We start from the raw sequence: 24,019 nt of genomic DNA, 5'->3' as shown, positions 1-24,019 counted from the left end.
GGGTTCCCCTTCCTCAGTGTTCCCTCCCCCCACTCCAGCCAGGGACAGGGACTGTCGTGCCCATCTCAGGGGCATATTGGTCGCCCTGCCCCACGGCAATGTGGTGTAATGCATGCAGGTGTCGGGTCCTGATCCACACTCCATCCTTATCTGAGAGTGAGATATCACACCTCTGGGTGAGGTGCAATACGTCTGTAGCAACCGAGCCCTCGGTGCTACAGTTTCATTTATCTTCAGCCTAGGTGACGTATTGTGATACAGGGCCGTGATTTTGGCTATAAAAGGGTCCCCTAGACCCCTACCCCAAGCTTTTTAAGAGAATCATATATGGCGTGCCAGGAGACTCTATGGAATGCTTTCTCAGCATCCAACGAGAGTATCTACTTACAAATTTTTAACTGCATCTAGCCCAGGAAATACTTTGTGCCTAGTAGCAGTGTCTGCTAGTCAGCGGATTATCCCGGCTGTTAAGCAAGCTACACCACCTGTAGTTTGGACACTTAATTTTTTCAAAGGAAATGCTTCGGGACCACGGGATACTTAGTGAAGAGCATCAGGAGGCACCCCAAGGCATAGGGGCTGGGACTGGCACTAGGATGCCTTGCGGTGGACAGCCGAGCTCGATCCTTATAAAAGCTTTTTAACTGCAGCAGCTTTAGTGGACGCTACTGGAGCTGGAATTACGCGGCTGCTGGCATGAGACTTGCCCTCCAATAGATCCTTGTAAATGGATTTAAAGTGTATTCATTCAAATTAGAGGGACAATTTAAATTAAAAAGCTTAGAGCTGCCTCCACCACAGGGGGGCTCTCTCGACCCACCAGCGGACAGGCACCAGTATTGGGAGAGGGGGGCTGGCCGTCAGGGTTCACCGCGGCTCTGGCACAAACCCGGCGACACGGAGGTGGCACGGGCAGGAGCGGACTGGCCGTGTCCGCTTCTCACTTTTTGGATTTTAGAAGGGCATGACATGCCTATATCTGTGTCTCCCCCTCCTTTTACTCCTCCACCTCTTTTCTTTTCGCATGACTATATGTACTTGTCACTTTTCCATGTGTTAGTTGTGTCTTCTGAGCAGTTTGTCAGCTTTTGGACACCTTTGAAGGTGTTTTCTATGTGTTTCTATGTGTTTTTGTTTGCCTGCCATTGGTTTTAACGGTGTTCGAAGGTGTTCGACGAACAGTTCGACGAACAGTTCGGCGAACACACGGGTGTTCGACGAACCGAACCGAACTCGAACACTACGGGGGTGGCTCAACACTAGTGGTAACCTAAAAAGAAAGATTTTAAAGGGGTTGTCCGGTCAAAACCAAGAAGTCTGCAGTCATTCTGTGTGACTGAAGACTTATGACCCCCTCAGCGCACACACTGTGCACTGCGGGGATTCGCCTGTTTCAGGTCTGGGACCAGAGGGTATGCAATTGTTATACATACTTGCAAAGAAGGATCCAGCTTTCACAATATAAAATCATTATTCCTTTATTGTATCCATTTAAAGAAAGGCATATATTGTGACCAAATACATGGAGTGTTCGGAAGAAAAAGTGCAGTGAAAATCAACTGGACGCGTTTCGAGCACCCTGCATGCTCTTAGACTCAGTTTGATAGAAAGAGAAAAACAAGAGGAAGTATTTAACATGTAAGGTGACTTGATTAGCATATTTAGATCTCGATGTACCACAGGTGAGTGGAACACCATTAAAACCATCATGCTAAAATACAAAAATGACAAAACCAAAGATAAAAAAAACGAAATACAAAATGTCCAATTCCCAATAACCGGCAAAAACATAATCAGAGATAGATATAATGCATGTAATGCTATAATACCACTACAAATATGATTTACTAATGCACCATAATTTCTTTTTTCAGATTGAGACCCGCAGGGACACGGGTGTTAAGTAAGTATATCCGTGATATAGAAGCGTTTTGGATATACTTACTTAACACCTGTGTCCCTGCGGAGTCTGAACTGAATACCGACGGCCTTGTTGATGCTGGTAGGTAACAACTGCCCTCTTCTGCTCACAAATTCTTCCCAACATCTGCAATGTAGAGTTCCAACGCATGGGGACATTGCAGATCAGTGGGTGAGCTGGAAGCTGCAGACGCTGCTGAAGCACAGCTAGGGCAGCGGAAGCTGTAGCTGACTCTCTAAAATGGGCACACAGGCGGCGTACTTTGACAAGCAGATCTGTCAGATCCGGGTAGGTTTTGAGAAACCGCTGAACCACAAGGTTAAGCACATGGGCCAGGCGTGGTACTTGTGTGAGCTTGTCTCGCCTCAGAGCCGCCACCAGGTTCCGGCCATTGTCACACACGACCATGCCTGGCTGTAGGGTCAGCGTTGTCAGCCACAGATCTGACTGCTCTTTCAGAGCTGTCCACAACTCGTCAGCGTTGTGCGGTTTGTCACCTAAGCATATTAGCTTCAGCACAGCCTGTTGCTGCTTGGCCGAGGCAGTGCTTCCAGCTTGCGACTGATGTGGTCATTTCGGGGATGGAGGCTGAAGAAGAGGAGGAGGTGCAGGAGCTGTAGAGTGTGGGGGCAACCCTGATTGACCCAGGGCCCGCAATGCTCGGCGATGTGAGGACGTGTTCCAGTTTTAAATAACAGGCCTGTAATTTACTAATATTATTCTACACAGAAACCTAGTGGGAATAGCTTGACCAACACACTGCAATAAAATAAAAATGGAAGAAATGGCTGATTTTGGAACACTCTTATAGGTGATATGTCTGAGAGAACCACGGTTTTAAATAGCAGGCCTGTAATTTACTAATACTATTCTTCACAGACACCTAGTGTGAATAGCTTGACCGACACACTGCAGCAAAATGAAAATGGAAGAAATGGCTGATTTTGGAACACTCTTATAGGTGATATGTCTGACAGAGAACCACGGTTTTAAATAGCAGGCCTGTAATTTACTAATATTATTCTACACAGAGACCTAGTGTGAATAGCTTGACCGACACACTGCAACAAAATGAAAATGGAAGAAATGGCTGATTTTGGAACACTCTTTTAGGTGTTATGTCTGACAAAGAATCACGGTTTTAAATAGCAGGCCTGTAATTTACTAATACTATTCTTCACATACACCTAGTGTGAATAGCTTGACCGACACACAGCAACAGAATGAAAAAGGAGGCCAATATTTTCCACGATCAGTTCAAATTTCTGGATTTTTATCGCTGAAATATGGAACAGATCTGGCTGTATTCTGCAGTGCTAACAACAAATGGAGCAGAAAAATGGTGTACTCTGGATTGTTTTTAAGCAAATAACCAGGATTAAGATAAAAAAAAAAATTGCCCTGGCCCCTGATATCTGGGTCTATGTCTACAAATATCTGTAATTATTACAGCAGCAGCAGACAGGACGTTCAGTGGACCTTTTGCACTATATGCACTGCTGTCTGCCACATACACTCCCTGCCTAATACTGATTATATGCAGATGGATTAGTCCTCAGAAGGAATGTTAGTTCAGATGTATATATATATACAGTACAGACCAAAAGTTTGGACACACTTTCTCATTTAAAGATTTTTCTCTATTTTCATGACTTTGAAAATTGTACATTCACACTGAAGGCATCAAAACTATGAATTAACACATGTGGAATTATATACTTAACAAAAAAGTGTGAAACAACTGAAAATATGTCTTATATTCTAGGTTCTTCAAAATAGCCACCTTTTGCTTTGATGACTGCTTTGCACACTCTTGGCATTCTCTTGATGAGCTTCAAGAGGTAGTCACCGGAAATGGTCTTCCAACAATCTTGAAGGAGTTCCCAGAGATGCTTAGCACTTGTTGGCCCTTTTTCCTTCACTCTGCGGTCCAGCTCACCCCAAACCATCTCAATTGGGTTCAGGTCTGGTGACTGTGGAGGCCAGGTCATCTGGCGTAGCACCCCATCACTCTTCTTCTTGGTCAAATATCCCTTACACAGCCTGGAGGTGTGCTTGGGGTCATTGTAGTGTTGAAAAATAAATGATGGTCTAACTAAACGCAAACCAGATGGAATAGCATGCCGCTGCAAGATGCTGTGGTAGCGATGCTGCTTCAGTATGCCTTCAATTTTGAATAAATCCCCAACAGTGTCACCAGCAAAGCACCCCCACACCATCACACCTCCTCCTCCATGCTTCACGTTGGGAAGCAGGCATGTAGAGTCCATCCGTTCACCTTTTCTGCGTCGCACAAAGACACGGTGGTTGGAACTAAAGATCTCAAATTTGGACTCATCAGACCAAAGCACAGATTTCCACTGGTCTAATGTCCATTCCTTGTGTTCTTTAGCTCAAACAAGTCTCTTCTGCTTGTTGCCTGTCCTTAGCAGTGGTTTCCTAGCAGCTATTTTACCATGAAGGCCTGCTGCACAAAGTCTCCTCTTAACCGTTGTTGTCGAGATGTTTCTGCTGTGTGGCATTGACCTGGTCTCTAATCTGAGCTGCTGTTAACCTGCGATTTCTGAGGCTGGTGACTCGGATAAACTTATCCTCAGAAGCAGAGGTGACTCTTGGTCTTCCTTTCATGGAGCGGTCCTCATGTGAGCCAGTTTCTTTGTAACTCTTGATGGTTTTTGCAACTGCACTTGGGGACACATTCAAAGTTTGCCCAATTTTTCGGACTGACTGACCTTCATTTCTTAAAGTAATGATGGCCACTTGTTTTCTTTACTTAGCTGCTTTTTTCTTGCCATAATACAAATTCTAACAGTCTATTCGGTAGGACTATCAGCTGTGTATCCACCTGACTTCTGCACAACACAACTGATGCTCCCAACCCCATTTATAAGGCAAGAAATCCCACTTATTAAACCTGACATGGCACACCTGTGAAGTGAAAACAATTTCCGGTGACTATCTCTTGAAGCTCATCAAGAGAATGCCAAGAGTGTGCAAAGCAGTCATCAAAGCAAAAGGTGGCTACTTTGAAGAACCTAGAATATAAGACATATTTTCAGTTGTTTCACACTTTTTTGTTAAGTATATAATTCCACATGTGTTAATTCATAGTTTTGATGCCTTCAGTGTGAATGTACAATTTTCAAAGTCGTGAAAATACAGAAAAATCTTTAAATGAGAAGGTGTGTCCAAACTTTTGGTCTGTACTGTATATATACACTGCTCAAAAAAATAAAGGGAACACTCAAATAACACATCCTAGATCTGAATGAATGAAATATTCTCATTGAATACTTTGTTCTGTACAAAGTTGAATGTGCTGACAACAAAATCAAACAAAAATCATCAATGAAAATCAAATTTATTAACCAATGGAGACCTGGATTTGGAGCCACCCCCAAAATTAAAGTGGAAAAACACACTACAGGCTGATCCAACTTTGATGTAATATCTTTAAAACAAGTCAAAATGAGGCTCAGTATTGTGTGTGGCCTCCACGTGCCTGTATGACCTCCCTACAATGCCTGGGCATGCTCCTGATGAGGTTGCGGATGGTATCCTGTGGAGCCAGGACACGTCACCAAGGCACCCGCGCATGCACACAGCAGTACTGGACGCCCCGGGAATCCCGGACCACGGGAACCGAACAGCGCATGCACACCGAATCACCAATGATCAGGTACGCACCCCGGAAAGTCATAGACAAGTACAGATATATAAAAAAAAATGAGTATAGTTCTGGCATAAATGACATAGATACAGCACATAATGTCCTCTTAAGTAAACAGCTTTTATAAATACATCCATATATAAAGTGACAGTAGCATGAATAATACACGACATGCAGCCACAATGTACAATATCATCTTGGATGAATGGCTTTCAAAAATGACAAAAGTAGAGCAGTCCGTTTGCCAGAAAGAAAGTGAATATATGATTAATCCGGTTCAGATAGCCATGGGAGTAGATCACTAATGGGTATAGAGAAAAATAAAAAAGTAAAAATCAAAACAACATCAAAATATACAAGGAAAAAAGATAAAGGGATATATAAGAAGAGCATTGGGTTAAAGTGTGGTCTACAGGAATGATGCAAAATTCACAGACTCATTAAGACCATGTGGGGTGATAGATCCTAATACAGTGATCCACCTCACTTCTTTTTGTGCCAGCATTTTCTTTAAATTTCCACCTCTAATACCTCCATGGACCACGTCAATACCTCTTATAGACAACGATTTTGCGTTGCAATTATGAAATTGCCTAAAGTGGCGTGGCAATGTTTTTAAGGTGGACACATCAGATACAATTCCAGCGGCCCCAATATCGCGGACATGCTCTCTAGTCCTAACCCGCAGCTCTCTTGACGTCAATCCAACATATACTTTAGGGCACTCACATGTGGCATAATATACCACATGTGTCGTGCTGCACGTGATGTATTATTTGATGTTAAAACTTTGTGCACCATCAACGGAAGAAAAAGTTGTGGATCGAATAATATTCACACATGCGACACAATGGCCACAAGGAAAACAGCCCAAAAGGGGCAGTCGAGAGCCAAAGAGTCCGGGAACCGGGGGAGAATAATGGCTACGCGTCAGCAGATCTTTTAAGTTCTTACTGCGTCTCGGGGTCATTGATGGCCTGGTACCCAGGCATTCTGCCAAACAGGGTTCAGTCCTGAGGATGGGCCAGTGTTTCATCATGGCCAACCTCATGGTCTCCCATTCATGATTATGTGGTGAAATGAATCTGACCATTTGGTCTGACCCACTTCTCCTATTCCCGGACTGAAGGAGCTGTCCACGGGAAACTTTTTTAGCCCTGTTTTAACCTGCCCTAATACTTCTCCTACTGTATCCTCTCTGGGAAAATCGGTCTCTGAGATCATTCGCCTGTATTTTAAATCGCTCCTCCGTGGAGCATATCCGCTTCATCCGGAGGAATTGACCGATCGGGACAGCTCTAATGGTGGAGCCATGATGGGCTGAAGAGGCATGGAGGAGAGAATTGACAGAAGTCGTCTTTCTGAAGACGTCAGTCTGGAGGGAGGCATCATCATCCACCTCCACGCTGACATCCAGAAAGTCAATACGACGGGTGTCGTATTTGTATTTAAGTTTGATATTCATTGAGTTTTGATTCAACTCCCCCATAAATGTGTTGAGCTCCCCAGCCGTGCCCCGCCAAAAAAATAAAACATCATCAATATACCTCAGCCAGCACTGCACATGGTCCATGGCACACGCGCCCTCATCGTCAAATATACTCCTCTCCCAAAACCACAAGAAGAGGTTGGCATATGAGGGCGCACAAGCCGTGCCCATGGCAGTGCCACGTTGTTGGAGGTAAAAACAATCCTTAAAAACAAAAAAAATTGTGCATGAGCACGAACTGAAGGAGCTCGACCACTAGATCACACAACAAGCCGTCCCGATCGGTCCCCCTCAGAAAGAAACGGACTGCCTCGAGTCCATCCCTGTGGTTAATACAGGTATAAAGTGACTCAATATCTGCCATAACGATAATGCAATCAGGATCCACAAAGACCCCGTTCACCCTGTTCAGGACGTCCATCGTGTCTTTAACATGTGATGGGAGCGTTTCTACCAATGGTTTCAAATAAAAATCAATAAATTTACAGATAGGATCACATAAACCATCAATCCCAGACACGATCGGATGTCCCGGAGGGGTGACGGCGTCCTTGTGGATCTTAGGCAATAGATAGAAGGTTGATATCTTTGGAAAGGGAATCACAAGTCCCTCAAAGACTTTTTTCGTAATGATACCGTTATCCAGTGCTTTGGACAGAATGTCCAAAAGAGCACTGGAGAAGGATGGGAGAGGATTATAGGACAATTTGGCATAGTTTTTTTTTATCTTTTAGCTGGCGAAAGACCTCCCTCTCATATAGAGTATTTGACCAGACCACCACGTTCCCCCCTTGTCCGCCGCCTTAATCACCACATCATTCAGCGACTGGAGTTCTGTCAAGGCCAACCTCTGATGATGTGTAAGATTATCGTACCGTCTCCTAGTCGATATCTGTCTGAACTCCTCAGTCACCAGTCTAGTGAAAATCTCTACAGGTGCACAAAGGGACAAGGGGGGAACCTAGTGGATCTAGGCAAAATATTAGTGGGGAAAGTACCTTCCTGCGCAGGCATCTGTTCCCTGAGAAGATCCTCAAGAACCCTGAGAGCCTCAACTTTCGCTGGAGTATCAAGACCATGAGTGTTCATTTGTCTGTAATGTAAATTGTCTACCACGGTCTTGGTAGGACTCCATTAGACTTGCTAAATGGTGATACCTAGGGCTGCACACAATTTGATGAATTTATTGTCTGTCCTGTCTGTGTCGTACTAATTAATGTGTATTTTAATATATTTCTAATAAAATTCCATTTTACCTGAGTGTATAATACTCCGTATTTTCCTCCTAATTTATTAATTATGTACATGGAGTTTGACTGGGTTGCACAGTCGATATATTCTGGCTGAGCACCCAAGTGTGTATATATATATATATATAATGCCTTATCTGGGATTGTTTGTGTTGATCTGTTTCTGGGATAGACTGTGACGAGCATAGGGGCGCCAGGTCTTATATAGACCTGATGATGCTGTGCGGCCAGCCAATCACTGTAATGCCTGCAACCAACATGGCTACGGCATTACAGTGCATGGCAGGCAATCCCTGCGTGTCATGTTCATTGGTTCATCCTCTCTCATCTCCGTCTATCGTCCTACATGTGCCCTCCGTTCCACAAATGACCTAAGACTAACATCCCCCATAATCCGAACCTCGCACCTCCGTCTCCAAGACTTCTCTCGTGCTGCGCCAGTTCTCTGGAATTCTCTACCCCAGACAATACGATTGATGCCTAGCCCCGATGTCTTCAAGCGCGCTTTAAAAACCCATCTCTTTAAACAAGCCTACCACCTCAAATACCCAGTAAACTAACTTTCCCCTGTTCCCTCCTAAATACTATTCAGAATCTGTTCCCTACTCTTCATCTGTCTCTACACCCTCCATGCACACGGTAACTGCACTCGGTAATTGAGTATTGCACTTGAACATACAGGCTGATGACCGGATCATACAGCTTTATATGATAATCCCGACTTATTATAATTGCCATACCTGAAATAACAAGCACTTTCCACCTATTGTGTCCCCCCATTTCCTTGTAGAATCTAAGCTTGCGAGCAGGGACCTCACTCCTGATGTAACTGTTTAAACTGTCTCACCTTGTATTGAATTTATTGTTTGTACATGTCCCCGCTTAATTGTAAAGTTCTGCGGAATTTGTTGGCGCTATATAAATAAAAATTATTATTATTATTATTATTGGCTCTCTAAAGAGCGCCAAACATGCAGGGAGGGGACCTGAGTTTCTGCCAGAGAAAGCCGTAAAAACTTGCCGAGCTTGTCGAGCATTGTGATGCTCGGGCGAATACCAAGCAGTGGCGAGCACGTTCGCTCATCACTAGGGAGGAGATATCGGGTCCGGAGAGGTAGATCTGTGTGTCATCAGCATAGAGGTGATACTGAAAGCCGTGAGACTCTATTGTAACGGGTCTGGGAGGCGGAACTTCTGAGCAACTATACAAGGGGCGGTCCTTGTAAGGAAGCGGGTGGCTCCCAGGGAAGACGGGCAGGTAGTCACGGCAAGTGACAGGGACAGTCTCTGGGTAGAAGGGCAGGTAGTCGCGGCAAGTGACAGGGACAGTCTCTGGGTAGAAGGGCAGGTAGTCACGGCAAGTGACAGGGACAGTCTCTGGGTAGAAGGACGGGTACTCACGGCAAGTGACAGGGACAGTCTCTGGGTAGAAGGACAGCAGGCAGGTGGCTGGTGAGCGCTCCCAGGTGAGCGGGCGAGAGTCTTTGGACAGGCAGGTGGTCACGGCAAGTGATGGCAGAGCCTCCAGGTAGGCTAGCAGGCAGGTAGCAGGTGAGTGCTCCCAGGTGAGCAGGCAAGAGTCTCTGGACAGGCAGGTGGTCACGGCAAGTGACGGCGGAGCCTCCAGGTAGGCTAGCAGGCAGGTAACAGGTGAGTGCTCCCTGGTGAGCAGGCAAGAGTCTCTGGACAGGCAGGTGGTCACGGCAAGTGACGGCGGAGCCTCCAGGTAGGCTAGCAGGCAGGTAGCAGGTGAGCGCTCCCAGGTGAGCGGGCAGGCTGGTCCATAGACAGACTGACAGGTGTCGGAAGGCAGACCGTCGGACCGCAGGCTTGCAAGCAGGTAAACGGATATCAGGCAGGAATCAAGCAGGAATCTGACAGGTGACTGGCAGGTAACTGGTAACAGGACCTGAGGGCTGAAGCAGAGTGAAGGCTTTGCAACAACATTGCTCGGGCACCTCCATTTTGGAGGAGGTGCCTTATATATGGTGAAGTCCTCCGGCCATTGGCCGGGGACTCATTAGGACGGCGCGCGCGGCCCCTTTAAGAGAGGGGGAGCGCGCGCGCCCTAAGCACCGTGGCCGGGAAGCAGCGCGCTGCCAGCAGAGCGGGAGGAAGACGCCGGGCTCAGAGCGGAGAGGTGAGGGGAACAGCGTCCCTGCCTAGCAGGAGGCAGGGATGCCGACGCTACAGTACCCCCCCCCTTTAGGCCTCCCCTTTTTTAGGCCAGAGAGAAATTTATCAAGGATGAGAGGGGCATGGATGTTCTCCCGGGGCTCCCACGTTCTCTCCTCAGGACCAAACCCCTTCCAATCTACCAGAAAAAAGGTTTTTCCTCTTACCCTTTTGGTGGCCAGAATGTTCTCTACCTCAAACTCGTTCTCAGCGGAAACCAGAGCAGGAGGCGTACCTGTAGACTTGGAAAAAGAGTTAAGTACCACGGGTTTGAGGAGAGATACATGGAAGGAGTTAGGGATCCGTAAGTTGGCCGGGAGTTTTAATTTATAGGCCACCGGGTTGATCTGTTTGATAACTTCCAGTGGGCCGATGAACCGAGGCCCTAACTTGTAGGAGGGAATCTTGAGCTGGACATATTTGGACGAGAGCCAGACTTTATCTCCAGGACGGAATTGTGGAGGATCCAGGCGTTTCTTGTCAGCGTGTTTTTTCATCCGTTCGGACGACTGAAGGAGTGCGGATCGGGTACTCTCCCAAATGGAGGAGAATTCGCGAACGAGAGATTCCGCAGCCGGATTGTCCACCGAGGTGGAGACGGGAAATGGGATCCGAGGATGCTGACCGAAGACTACAAAAAACGGGGATTTGGAGGAAGATTCGCTCTCGTGATTATTGTAAGAGAACTCGGCCCATGGTAGGAGATCCACCCAGTCCGAATGGTGGGCATTAACGAAGTGCCGGAGGTAACTGGTCAGGTTCTGATTGATCCGCTCCACTTGACCATTGGACTGTGGATGGTAAGCGGAGGAGAAGTCCAGAGTGATGTCAAGCAACTTACATGTGGCTCTCCAGAAGCGTGAGGTGAACTGAACCCCACGATCTGACAGGATGTGGAGGGGCAGGCCATGGAGACGGAAGATGTGGCGGATAAAGTCTTTAGCCAGTTCGGGTGCAGACGGGAGACCCGGCAGGGGAATGAAGTGCGCCATCTTGGAGAAGCGATCAGCGACCACCCAAATGACCGTACAACCGGCAGAGACAGGAAGATCCGTTATAAAGTCCATAGCAATATGCTGCCACGGGGCAGCAGGTACTGGAAGAGGAAGAAGGCGACCAGCTGGCAGGTGTCTCGGAACTTTGTTGCGGGCGCAGGACACACAGGCAGAAACAAAGTATATTACATCCTTGTGCAGGGTAGGCCACCAGTAATGCCGGGTAATGAGCTGGAGGGTCTTTTTCTGACCGGCGTGGCCAGCTAGCTTAGACGAATGACCCCAGTGTAGGACCTTCTTCCGATCAGGTACAGTTACAAACGTCTTACCGGGAGGGAGACGATTTAGATTCACAGGAGCCACTTGCATTACTCTGGCGGGATCAATGATGTGCTTAGGTTCCTCCTCTAGATCAGACACCATGAAGGATCGGGACAAGGCGTCAGCTTTGATGTTTTTGTCTGCCGGGCGAAAATGAAGAACAAAATCAAAGCGGGCAAAAAACAAGGACCACCGGGCTTGGCGCGGGTTAAGTCTCTGGGCGCTCTGAAGGTAAGCCAAGTTCTTGTGGTCCGTGTAAATTATTACCGGGTGAAGAGCCCCCTCGAGCAGGTAACGCCACTCCTCCAGTGCCAGCTTAATGGCTAACAATTCACGGTCTCCAATAGAATAGTTGCGCTCAGAAGAGGAGAAGAGTTTGGAGAAAAAAACGCAGGTTACCATTCTTCCGGAAGATGACTTTTGGGTAAGTACCGCCCCGGCTCCGGAGGAGGAAGCGTCAACTTCTAGGAAGAATTGTTTGTTGCCGTCCGGACGATGCAGCACCGGGGCGGAGGAGAAGGCCTGTTTTAAGGAAAGAAAGGCCTCCTCAGCTTCGGGCGGCCATCTTCTGGGATTAGTACCCTTACGGGTGAGCGCAGAGATAGGGGCAGTCCGGGAAGAGAAGTGCGGTATGAAGAGGCGGTAATAGTTGGCGAAGCCCAGGAACCGCTGAATAGCCTTCAACCCCTCTGGTCGGGGCCACTTCTGGATGGCAGACAGTTTCTCAGGATCCATTTGTAGGCCGGTCTGAGAGATTATGTAGCCCAGAAATGGAAGAGAGGTCTGCTCAAAGATGCACTTCTCATATTTAGCGTAGAGGTGGTTCTGCCTGAGCCTGAGCAGGACCTGACGAACATCCCTCCGGTGAGTAGGAAGGTCCGGAGAGAAGACCAAGATGTCGTCCAGGTACACCACCACGCAGGAGTAGAGAAGGTCACGGAAGATGTCATTGACCAACTCTTGAAAGACGGCAGGAGCGTTACAGAGACCGAAGGGCATTACAAGGTACTCCTAGTGGCCGTCCCGGGTGTTGAATGACGTCTTCCACTCATCCCCCTGACGGATACGGACCAGGTTATACGCCCCACGGAGATCCAGTTTGGTGAAGATTCTAGCCCCCCTCAGGCGTTCAAATAATTCAGGAATGAGCGGGAGGGGGTATTTATTCTTCACTGTAATCTGGTTAAGGCCTCTATAATCTATACATGGACGGAGTGAGCCGTCCTTCTTTTTGACGAAGAAGAAGCCTGCTCCCGCCGGGGAGGTAGATTTCCGGATAAATCCCCGGGCCAGATTCTCCTCAATATATTCTGACATGGACCGGGTCTCCGCTGCGGACAAAGGGTAGATACGCCCACGGGGAGGAGTAGAGCCGGGTATCAGGTCGATTGGACAATCGTATGGTCTATGAGGGGGTAATGTCTCTGCTTCTTTTTTATTGAAGACATCCGCATAAGACCAATAGGGAACCGGTAGACCGGGTAGACTGACTGGGGTAGGAGAAGGACGAGCAGGATGAACGGGAACTAGACAAGTCCTATGGCAGTCCTGTCCCCAGCGAAGGACTTCTCCGGTCTGCCAGTCAAGCACGGGTGCATGTTTCTGGAGCCAAGGTAGGCCTAACAAGAGTGCGTGAGAGAGTCCAGGCAGAACATGAAAGGAGATGCTCTCAGAATGCAGCATTCCCACCTGCAGAGTTATGGATTCGGTGATGAGTTGGATGGGATGTGGTAAGAGGCCCCCATCCACGGTGGCGACAGATAAAGGTACGGCCAGAGGTTTGGTGGGAATGCGGTATTTCTCTACCAGAGACTGAGAAATTAGATTTCCAGCAGCTCCTGAGTCAAGTTGAGCCAGTTCGAAATAGCGGTTCTCTCCGCAGGTGATAGAGACTGACAGCATCAGAGATGGAGAGGGTTTACTTTTGTCTAGGGTGACCTCTCTGAGCGATCCTAGACACAGGCGTTTCCCGACCTCTCTGGGCAGGAACGGATCCGGTGCTCCTTACTGCCACAGTAGAAGCAGCTCCCCTCGGCACGGCGTAAGTCTTGACGGGTTTTGACCATCTTGGTCTGGTCGACCTGCATAGGCTCAGGTGAGTGTGCCTGGGGAGTAACGGAGGGAGTGACGGATTTCTGGAAGGTGGGGGCTAGACGTGGAAACCTCCTCTCACGGGTGACCTCTTTGGCGCGCTCCTGGAATCGGATGTCAATCCGGGTGGCAAGTGTTATTAAGTCGTCGAGAGTGGTAGGAATGTCCCGACCAGCTAGTTCATCTTTAATACGGCCGGACAGACCCTCCCAGAAGACAGACACCAGAGCGTCGTTATCCCAGACCAGCTCCGAAGCAAGGGTACGGAACCGTATGGCATATTGGCCCACGGTGAGATCTCCTTGACGGAGGCGTAGCAGAGACAATGCGGATGAGGTCTTCCATCCGGGTTCGTCGAAGACTTTCCGGAAAGCCGTGAGAAAGGCTGGCAGGTCGGACACCAGGGGATCTCCTCTCTCCCATAGAGGATTTAGCCAAGCCAGTGCCTCCCCCGTGAGATGGGACATGATGAAGGCTACTTTGGCCCGGTCGGAGATAAACTGGTGGGACAGGAGTTCAAAGTGCAGGGTGCACTGGTTTATGAAGCCCCGAGCTTGAGCGGGGTCGCCTCCGAAATGAGGAGGTGCAGAAAGCCGGGGTCCGGGGCAGGATGCCATGGTATTGGTGGGCTGCGGCGCTGCCAGGCTGCGAGTCATGACACTAGCGGTGGTTGCTGGTGGAGCAGTCAGAGTGTCCAGGCGAGAGTTGACATTCCGCAGATGACTCAGGATGGACTCCTGTTGGGACCTCTGACGGGACAGTTCATGACATAGGTCCGAGAGCGAGGGAGCTTGGGTGCCACCGGGTTCCATGGCCCGAGCAAACTGTAACAGGTCTGGGAGGCGGAACCTCTGAGCAACTATACAAGGGGGCGGTCCTTGTAAGGAAGCGGGTGGCTCCCAGGGAAGACGGGCAAGTAGTCACGGCAAGTGACAGGGACAGTCTCTGGGTAGAAGGGCAGGTAGTCGCGGCAAGTGACAGGGGCAGTCTCTGGGTAGAAGGGCAGGTAGTCACGGCAAGTGACAGGGACAGTCTCTGGGTAGAAGGACGGGTACTCACGGCAAGTGACAGGGACAGTCTCTGGGTAGAAGGACAGCAGGCAGGTAGCTGGTGAGCGCTCCCAGGTGAGCGGGCGAGAGTCTTTGGACAGGCAGGTGGTCACGGCAAGTGACGGCAGAGCCTCCAGGTAGGCTAGCAGGCAGGTAGCAGGTGAGTGCTCCCAGGTGAGCAGGCAAGAGTCTCTGGACAGGCAGGTGGTCACGGCAAGTGACGGCGGAGCCTCCAGGTAGGCTAGCAGGCAGGTAGCAGGTGAGCGCTCCCAGGTGAGTGGGCAGGCTGGTCCATAGACAGACTGACAGGTGTCGGAAGGCAGACCGTCGGACCGCAGGCTTGCAAGCAGGTAAACGGATATCAGGCAGGAATCAAGCAGGAATCTGACTGGCAGGTAACTGGTAACGGGACCTGAGGGCTGAAGCAGAGTGAAGGCTTTGCAACAACATTGCTCGGGCACCTCCATTTTGGAGGAGGTGCCTTATATATGGTGAAGTCCTGCGGCCATTGGCCGGGGACTCCTTAGGACGGCGCGCGCGGCCCCTTTAAGAGAGGGGGAGCGCGCGCGCCATAAGCACCGTGGCCGGGAAGCAGCGTGCGCTGCCAGCAGAGCGGGAGGAAGACGCCGGGCTCAGAGCGGAGAGGTGAGGGGAACAGCGTCCCTGCCTAGCAGGAGGCAGGGACGCTGACGCTACATCTATGAGCTGTCCCATGCCAAAGGTGTTGATGGAGAAGAGCAGGGGTCCTAGAACTGAACCTTGGGGGACACCAACAGATAGGGGGTGAGATGAGGACGTGGTGTGTGAGTGGGAGACACTGAATGTCCTGTCTGGTATGAAGAGATCAAAGATACACACGTGGTCAAAATTGTTGGTACCCCTCGTTTACTGAAAGAAAAACCCACAATGGTTACAGAAATAACTTGATTCTGACAAAAGTAATAATAAATTAAAAATCTATGAAAATGAACAAATGAAAGTCAGCTTTTCAACTCTGCTTCCACAGAATTAAAAAAAATATTAAACTGATGAAATAGGCCTGGACAGAAATGATGGTACCCCTGAAAATAATGTGATAAAAGGGACATGTTAAATCAAGTTGTGTCCACTAATTAGCATCACAGGTGTCTACAATCTTGTAATCAGTCAGTGGGCCTGTTTATAGGGCTACAGATACTCACTGTGCTGTTTGGTGATATGGTGTGTACCACACTCAACAAGGACCAGAGGAAGCAAAGGAAAGAGTTGTCTCAGGAGATTAGAAAGAAAATTATAGACAAGTATGTTAAAGGTAAAGGTTATATGACCATCTCCAAGCAGCTTGATGTTCCTGTGACTACAGTTGCACATATTATTCAGAAATTAAAGATCCATGGGAGTGTAGCCAACCTCCCTGGACGTGGCCACAGGAGGAAAACTGATGACAAATCAAAGAGATGGATCTAACGAATGGTAACAAAAGAGCCCAGGATAACTTCTAAAGAGATTAAAGCGGAACTTCAAGCTCAAGGAACATCAGTGTCAGATCGCACCATCCGTCGTTTTTTGATCCAAAGTGAACTTCATGGGAGATGACCAAGGAGAACACCATTGTTGAAAAAAAATCATAAAATTCCAGACTGGAATTTGCCAAACTACATGTTGACAAGCCACAAAGCTTCTGGAAGAATGTCCTATGGATAGATGAGACGAAAATGGAAGTTTTTGACAAGGCACATCAGCTCTATGTTCACAGACGGAAAAATGAAGCATATCAAGAAAAGAACACTGTCCCTACTGGAAACATGGCTGAGGCTCTGTTATGTTCTGGGGCTGCTTTGCTGCGTCTGGCACAGGGTGTCTTGAATCTGTGCAGGGTACAATGAAATTTCAAGACTATCAAGGGATTCTAGAGAGAAATGTGCTGCCCAGTGTCAGAAAGCTTGGTCTCAGTTGCAGGTCATGGGTCTTGCAACAGGATAATGACCCAAAACACACAGCTAAAAACACCCAAGAATGGCTAAGAGGAAAACATTGGACTATTCTGAAGTGGCCTTCTATGAGCCCTGACCTAGATCCTATTGAGCATTTTTGGAAAGAGCTGAAACATGCCGCCTGGAAAAGGCAACCTTCAAACACGAAAAAACTGGAGCAGTTTGCTCATGAGGAGTGGGCCAAAATACCTGTCGAGAGGTTGAGAAGTTTCATTGACAGTTACAGGAATCGTTTGATTGCAGTGATTGCCTCAAAAGGTTGTTCAACAAAATATTAAGTTAAGAAGACCATCATTTCTGTCCAGGCCTATTTCATGAGTTTAATTTTTTTTTTAAATTCTGTGAAAGCAGGGTTGAAAAGCAATGACTGACTTTCATTTGTTCATTTTCATAGATTTTTTATTACTTTTGTCAGATTCAAGTTATTTCTGTGACCATTATGAGTTTTTCTTTCATTAAACGAGGGGTACCAACAATTTTGACCACGTGTGTAGGGCCAAGTCTGTGATGCCGAGAGATGAGAGAGTCTGTAGTAAGAGGGAATGGTCCACTGTGTCGAATGCAGATGACAGGTCTAGGAGGAGGAGGACAGAGTAGTGTCACTTGGATTTGGCGGTTGGTAGGTCGTTGGTGACTTTAGTCAGAGCAGTTTCAGTAGAATGGTGCAGTCGGAAGCCAGATTGGAGGCGGTCAAAGAGAGAGCAGGAGGAGAGATGAGAGGACAGTTCAAAGTGGACATGTTGTTCCAGTAGTTTTGAGGCAAATGTTACTTCTTCACTTTTGGGCCTTGTCATCACCCAAATGTCAGTTTTTGGTCACATATGGGATATTGCCATGTTTGGGAGACGTTGTGTAACGAATTATGGGGTCCATTTACTCCTATTATCCATCGTGAAAATTACAAACTTGGGGCTAAAATAAAGTTTTACTGCAAAAAAACATAATTTTTCATTATCACACCCAAATGTTATAAAATTCTGTGAAGCACCTGTGGTTCAAAATGCCAAACAAGCCCCTATATGAATTCATCGAGGGGTTTAGTCCCCAAAATTCTGTCATTTGTGGGGGTTTCTGCTGTTTTGATACCTCAGGGGCTCTGCAAATGAGACATTGTGTCCGCAGTCTATTCCAGCCAAATTTACGGTCCAAATAGTGCATTTTCCCTTCCGAGCCCTGCAGTGCACCTAAACAGCAGTTTTTGAATACATATAAGATATTGCCACACATACGAGAAATTGCATAATATATTTTAGGGTCCATTTTCTCCTATTATCCCTTGCGAAAATGAAAAATTTGTAGCTGAAGCAATATTTTAATGGAAAAATGTAGTTTTTCATTTTTTCAATCCACTTTGCCTTAGTTCCTGCGAAGCACCTAAATGGTCAACAAATTTCTTAGCAGCAGCTTTGAATAATTTGTGGGGTGCAGTTTTTAAAATGGTATCACTTCTGGAGGGTTTTAGGCCTCTGAAAGTCCCCTCAAAACTGAATAGGTCTGTAAAAAATTGGATTTGTACATTTTCTTAGAACAAAATGAAAAATTGCTGCTAAATTGTAACCCTTCTAACATCATAACAAAATAAAAGGATATTTGAAAAATTATGCTGACATAGAGTAGGCACATGGGAAATGTTATTTAACCGGTTCAGGACCGCCCACTGTACATAAACGTCGGTACTGCCTGGGCTCTGTGCAGCGCCGACGTTTAAAAATGGTGGGTGGTCCCGCAGCCCTCAGGACCCCCAGGGTCCTGTAAGCGCTGCGGTTCCGGTGCAGAGCGATAGCTCTGACAGGGGACATCATCGGGACCTGATTGGATCAGCTCCCAATGATGTTAACCCTTTCCTATCTTCTATATGCCGCGATCTATAGTGATCGCAGCATATAGAAGATAATGAGAGGAGAGGGGGTCGTCAACTTACCTCTCCGACGGCCCCCTGATGCCTTCCAGGACCTGCCGTTGTTATGGCAGCTGGAGGTCACATGACCGCCTCCAGATCTGCCATATATGGTGTCCTGCTAGGCTCAGCCTGCAGCTGAACTCTAGCAGGAGACAGACAGTGTAAAACTGTCAGCAAAGATCTCATCCAATGCAATACATGTATATTACATTGGATGAGATCAGTGATCAGAAAAATAAAAATTAATGTCCCATACAGGGACTAAGTAAAAATGTAAAAAAAAGTCAAAAAAATGTTTTCAAACTGTTAAAAAAATATCACAAAATAAATAAATAAATAAAATATTAAACCAATAAATCCGTATATTTATGCAAAAACAAAAAAAGTACACATATTTGGTATCGCCGCGTCCGAAACAACTAGATCTATAAAACTGTCATACTAATTAACTCCTTCTGTGCACACCGTAATAAAAATAAATAAAAAATGGAGCAAAAAGCTATGCTTTTTCATCATATCGCCAAACAAAAAGTGGAAAAAATGCGATCAAAAAGCAAAATGGAAATAAAAATGGTACCGCTGAAAAGGTCATCTTGTTCTGCAAAAAAAAAGCCACCATACAGCTCCATCAGCCGAAAAATAGTTATAGCTCTCAGAATAAAGCGATGCAAAAAAAATATTTTTTTTATAAAATTGTTTGATTGTGTAAAAGCGCCTAAACATAAAAAAATATACAGTAAGTGTAGTATCGCTGTAAACGTACTGACCAGAAGAATAACGCTGCCTTATCACTTTAACCACACGCAGAACGGCATAAAAAAAAACCTCAAAAAACAATTCCTGAATTGTTGTTTTTTGTTAATTTTACCTCACAAAAATCGGAATAGAAAGCGATCAAAAAATGTCACGTACCCAAAAATGGTACCAATAAAAATGTCAACTTGTCCCGCAAGAAACAAGCCATCACATGACTCTGTCGGCCGAAATATGGAAAAATTATAGCTCTCAAAATATGGCGATGCAAAAACTAGATTTTGCAAAAAAAAGCGTCTCTTAGTGTGTGACAGCTGTCAATCATAAAAACCCAATATAAATCTGGTATCTCTGTAATCGCACCGACCCGAAGAATAAAGTAATCTCATCACTTATACCGCACGAGGAAAGGCGTAAAAATTAATAAAACCAATTCTTCACCTGCTACTGATTTGTTTACTATGTCTCCCAAAGATCGCAGTGCAGTTGGCCACAGTTTTGTGCACTTCTGAAAAAAAGGACACCGCTAAACAGAGGCCAGACGGAGTCCAGAGTAACTCTGCTGCCTCATTACAGTGAATGGATCCCACAGGGGTTTCATCTGAATTGCATCACTTGGAAATTTAGATGGAAACCCCGATGTAAGTGCTCAGCCTCGAGCGCCGGATAAATGTTACGTAAAATGTTCCCAATAAAAGCTTCAACTCAATCCTCAAAAAAAGCTAGTCCCCACTCAGGTCCGTCATCTGTTAAAAATATAAGGGACTTCCAGGTTACTGGTAGCAGAAAGGCTCTGGAAAAGCTAAATGGCCCTTGCCCCCCAAAAGAAATTCAGAAAATTTTGTGATCCCAAATCCAAATGCCTATTCTACAATAATTTGTTCTCCAATTGTCAAATAGCGCTCCGTCCCTCCCAGATCTGTATGGCAAAGCGGTACGATACAGCCACATATGGGGTATTGCCACTTTTAGAAGAAATTGTGTGACACATATGGGCACCATTTTTACCCATTGCCCTGTGTGAAAATGTAAAATCTGAGGGTAAAACATTTTTTTTGTGGTAAATGGTATAAATTTAAAAATTAAAAAATACTCACTACTTCCCTAGATGAATTCCTTAAGAGGTGTAGATTACAAAGTGGGGTCACTTGTGGGGGTTTCTGCTGTTTTGGCATGTCAGCGACTCTTCAAATGTGACATGGTGTCTGCAACCTCTCCCAGCCAACATAGCGCTCCTTTCTCTTCCGAACCCTGCCGTACACCAAAGCAGTGGTTTTCCCCCACATATGGGGTATTGGCGTACTCAGGAGAAATTGCACAACAAATTTCATGGTGCAATTTCTCCTGTTATCCTTATGATAATGCAAAATTAGGGAATGAAAAACATTTTTTGCGGGAAAAATGTGAAAATTTTATTTTTACGGCTCAATATTATAAACTTCTGTGAAGCACCTGGGGGTGCAAGGTGCTCACCACACATCTAGATAAGTTCCCTAAGGGGTCTAGTTTCCAAAATGGTGTCACTTGTGGGGGGTTTCCACTGTTTAGGCACATCAGGGGCTCCCCAAATGCAACATGGCATCCGCTAATTATTCAAGCAAATTTTACATTCAAAAAGTCAAATGGCGCTCCTTCCCTTCCAAACCCTGCCGTGCGCCCAAACAGTGGTTTTCCCTCACATATGGGGTATCAGCGCGCTCATGAGAAATTGCACTACAAATTGTGTATTCCATTTTTTCCTGTTACCCTTGTGAAAATAAAAAAATTGGGTCTAAAGTAACATTTTTGTGAAAAAAAGTTAAATGTTCACTGTTTTCTTCCACATTCCAAAAATTCCCGTGAAACACCTGAAGGGTTAATAAACTTCTTGAATGTGGTTTTGAGCACCTTGAGGGGTGCAGTTTTTAGAATGGTGTCACTTTTGGGTATTTTCTGTCATAAAGGCCCTTCAAAGTCACTTCAAATAAGATGTGGTCCCTAAAAAAATGTTTTTGTAAATTTTGTTGGAAAAATGAGAAATCGCTGGTCAACTTTTAACCCTTATAGCTTCCTAACAAAAAAAAATTTTGGTTCCAAAATTGTGCTGATGTAAAGTAAACATGTGGGAAATGTTATTTATTAACTATTTTGTGTGACATATCTCTCTGATTTAAGGGCATGAAAATTCAAAGTTTGAAAATTGCAAAATTTTCAAAATTTTCACCAAATTTCCGATTTTTTCACAAATAAACGCAAGTGATATTGAAGAAATTTTACCACTATCATGAAGTACAATATGTCACGAAAAAACAAACTTAGAATCAGGGGAATCCATTGAAGCGTTCCAGAGTAATTACTTCATAAAGTGACAGTGGTCAGAATTGAAAAAATTGGCCCGGTCACGAAGGCAAAAACAGGCTCTGGCGCGAAGTGGTTAATAACTATTTTATGAGGTATGACTGTCAGGTTTAATGATACAAGCATTTACATAGTAACATAGTTTTTAGTTTTTAAGGTTGAAGGAAGACTAAGTCCATCTAGTTCAACAACATGTTGATCCAGAGGAAGGCAAAAAAAAAAACATGTGGCAAACACTAAGCTTCACATTGGGGAAAAAAATTCCTTCCCGACTCCATACAACAATCAGACTAGTTCCCTGGATCAATGCCCTATCAAGGAATCTAGTATATATAACCTGTAATATTAAACTTTTCAAGAAACGCATCCATGCCCTTCTTAAATTTTAATAGTGAATCACTCATTACAACATCATGCAAAGAGTTCCATAGTCTCACTGCTCTTACAGTAAAGAATCACCGTCTGTGATTATGATTAAACCTTCTTTCCTCCAGACGTAGAAGATGTCCTCTTGTCCCCGTCTCTGGCCTCAGAGTAAAAAAGATCAGTAGAAAGGTCTTTGTATTGACCCCTCATATACTTGTACATAGTAATAAGATCACCTCTAAGCCTTCGTTTTTCCACAGTAAATAACCCCAAGTGTAATAACCTGTCTTGATATTGCAGACCCCCCAGTCCTCTAATAACCTTGGTCGCTCTTCTCCACCCTCTCTAGTTCAGCTATGTCTTTCTTATACACTGGAGACCAGAACTGTACACAATATTCTAAGTGTGGTCGCACTAGTGACTTGTATAGAGGTAAAATTATGTTCTCCTCATGAGCATCTATGCCTCTTTTAATGCTTCCCATTATTTTATTTGCCTTTGCAGCAGCTGCCTGACACTGGCCACTAAACGTGAGCTTGTCGTCCACCAATACACCCAGGTCTTTTTCAGTTACAGTTTTGCCCAGTGTTTTACAATTAAGCATATAATTATACATTATTTCCTCTGCCCAAGTGCATTACCTTACATTTATCCCCATAAAAGCTCATTTGCCATTTATCAGCCCAAGCTTCTAGTTTACATAGATCCTCCTGTAATATAAAATTGTCCTCCTCTGTATTGATTACCCTGCAGAGTTTAGTGTCATCTGCAAATATTGAAATATTACTCTGTATGCCCCCTACAAGGTCATTAATAAATATGTTAAAAAGAAGGGGGCCCAATACTGACCCTGTGGTACCCCACTGTTAACTGAGACCCAGTCTGAGTGTTTTCCATTATTAACCACCCTTTGTTTCCTATTACTGAGCCAATTCTTAACCCACATACATACAGGGTGGTCCAAAAGTAGGTGGACAGAAAATAATAACATTTATTTTGATTTATGTATAAAATTATATTTACTAACACAAGCATAACATTGACAATTAAATTTTATTCTGAACAATAATACAAAAGCCCTTAAATTTTATCAACGCAGGTGCTCAAACTGTTTTCCATTACAATTTGCACAGCTTTGAAGTCTGCCTCTTGGGTATGTGCACACGATGCAGAAATGAAGCAGAAAATTTCTGCATCTCCCTGGCAGAAAAAACGCATGCAGATTGTGCATGCGTTTTTCCTGCAGAATACATGCGGATCCACATGCAGATTGACATGCGTTTCCGCATGCAGATTGACAAGCGCTTTCCAGGCGATTTTAGCATCACCTGGAAAGTGCTTGACAACTAGGTCACACTATATAAATCCATGCAAACAGCATGGATTTATATAGTGTGACCCGAGAGAGTGTATATACTTACCTCTGATGGCCCGCGCTGTCCTGCTTTACAAAGTTCCCGGCTGCCGGCAACTTTGAATTGAAAGACCTGCCGACGTCAGCGTCACGTGACCCGTCACATGACTCTGACGTCACCGCAGGTCCTACAACTCACTGCAAGTGCCGGGAACCAAGCGGGAGCGCTGCGCGGGTCGACAGATGGTAAGAATGCATTTATTTTTTATTTTATTCTTTTTTTTACAGCTTTTTTAATGGTACCTGGGTGTGGATGAGACTCTCCTCTCCTCCACACTCGGGTACCATCCGCATATTAGAACGCGCCAATAACGC

This window comes from Phyllobates terribilis, unplaced genomic scaffold (assembly GCF_046119375.1).
Source record: "Phyllobates terribilis strain yellow unplaced genomic scaffold, ASM4611937v1 Scaffold_4__5_contigs__length_816908805, whole genome shotgun sequence".
In the NCBI taxonomy this organism is placed as follows: domain Eukaryota; kingdom Metazoa; phylum Chordata; class Amphibia; order Anura; family Dendrobatidae; genus Phyllobates; species Phyllobates terribilis.
Note: the sequence above shows the minus strand (reverse complement) of the source record.